The sequence below is a fragment of the Penaeus japonicus genome, unplaced genomic scaffold (assembly GCF_977035675.1).
Source record: "Penaeus japonicus unplaced genomic scaffold, GWHDUDI00000001_assembly GWHDUDI00000007, whole genome shotgun sequence".
Lineage (NCBI taxonomy): Eukaryota > Metazoa > Arthropoda > Malacostraca > Decapoda > Penaeidae > Penaeus > Penaeus japonicus.
Genome location: NW_028234409.1, coordinates 42,229,397 through 42,231,918, shown reverse-complemented (window position 1 = coordinate 42,231,918; position 2,522 = coordinate 42,229,397).

The window sequence follows — 2,522 nt, the reverse complement described above, 5'->3', positions numbered from 1 at the left end:
CACACACACACACACACACGCACACGCACACGCACACACACACAAACACGAGCCCAGCCGAGATCCGCCGGCAAGCCTTCGAAAGATGACTGGAGTTGGCCAAGTCGTGTTTGTGTGGAGTCTATCAGCAGGAGCGAAGCAATCATTTACACTGGAACATTTGTGGACATTGATGGATGGGAGAGGGTCTTAGAGGGTCTTCCTCCTCCCAAGCTCGAGCACATTAGCAGAGGGACTAGGGCTATGCTACGTGTACTTGATTTAACATCATTATGAAGGTTTGGTTAAAGTGACGTAGATGTTGTAGACTGTGAGGGGTTGGTTGGTTGTAATCACTCATAATTATCCTCTTTTTCTATATTCTTCCTCCCCCTAATGATTATTTCCAAGGTAATTCAGGTCATAAGGTCAAATACACAGACACACACCAACAGGAAGATCAATCCATCACCCACACATAAACAAGTAACTTTCTATCCCTTCCTCTCCATTTCCACTTACAAAAACACACCCACACAACAACAAAAACACACCCACACAAAAACAAAAACACACCCACACAAAAACAAAAACACACCCACACAACAACAAAAACACACCCACACAAAAACAAAAACACCAACACTCAAAAGAGCCTAGGCAGAACTGGTATGGTATAAATATATATGTTTTCGTACCGTAAACATGCAAAGAAAGCTGTTCTATGATATTTCTGGCAAGCCTTTCAACTGCATGTTCATATTCTGTTAGGATTTAAAAAAAAAAAAAACACAAAAAAACAAAAAAACAAAAAAACAAAAAAAAAAAAAAAAAAAAAAAAAAAAAAGAAAAATATTGAAATACGGCAGTTTGAATATACCCGGTCTCTTTTATCGCATCAGCTTGAAATGGTATTTTCACCACACACACACACACACACACACACACACACACACACACACACACATGATAATGATAACGATGACGATGATAAGGATGCTAATGATAAATGATAATGATAATGATAATGATAATAATGAAGATGATCATGATAATAATAATGATAATGATAATAACAATGATAATGATAATGAAATGATAACGATGACGGTGCTGATAATGATAAATGATAATGATAATTATGGTGATGACAATTTTTTATGATAAGGATAACAACAGTTATGACAATGATGAAAACAACAAAGTAGATGATGGTACAACAACAACAGTGATACTGATAGTGATGATGAAAATAGTAATGGTAATGATAATGATAATAACAATAACAATAATAATAATAATCATAATAACGAAGATGAGGATGATAAAGAAAATCATAATGATAATGATAATGATAATGATAATGATAATGATAATGATAATGATAATGATAATGATAATGATAATGATAATGATAATGATAATGATAATGATAATGGTAATGATAATGATAATGATAATGATAATGATAATGATAATGATAACGATAACGATAATGATAATGATAATGATAATGATAATGATAATAATAATGATAATGATAATGATAATGATAATGATGATGATAATAATAATAATAATGATAATGATAATGATAACGATAATGATAATGATAATGATAATGATAATGATAATGATAATGATAATGATAATGATAATGATAATGATAATGATAATGATAATGATGATGCTAATGATAATGAAAGTGATAATCATGATAATGATAAGAGTAATGATAATGATAATAAAACAAAGATAATGATAATGATAATGATAATGATAATGATAATGATAATGATAATGATAATGATAATGATAATGATAATGATAATGATAATGATAATGATAATGATAATGATAATGATAATGATAATGATAATGATAATGATAATGATAATGATAATGATAATGATAATGATAATGATAATGATAATGATAATGATAATGATAATGATAATGATAATGATAATGATAATGATAATGATAATGATAATGATAATGATAATGATAATGATAATGATAATGATAATGATAATGATAATGATAATGATAATGATAATGATAATGATAATGATAATGATAATGATAATGATAATGATAATGATAATGATAATGATAATGATAATGATAATGATAATGATAATGATAATGATAATGATAATGATAATGATAATGATAATGATAATGATAATGATAATGATAATGATAATGATAATGATAATGATAATGATAATGATAATGATAATGATAATGATAATGATAATGATAATGATAATGATAATGATAATGATAATGATAATGATAATGATAATGATAATGATAATGATAATGATAATGATAATGATAATGATAATGATAATGATAATGATAATGATAATGATAATGATAATGATAATGATAATGATAATGATAATGATAATGATAATGATAATGATAATGATAATGATAATGTTAATAATAATGATAATGATAATGTTAATAATAATGATAATGATAATGATAATAATAATGATAATGATAATGTTAATAATAATGATAATGAT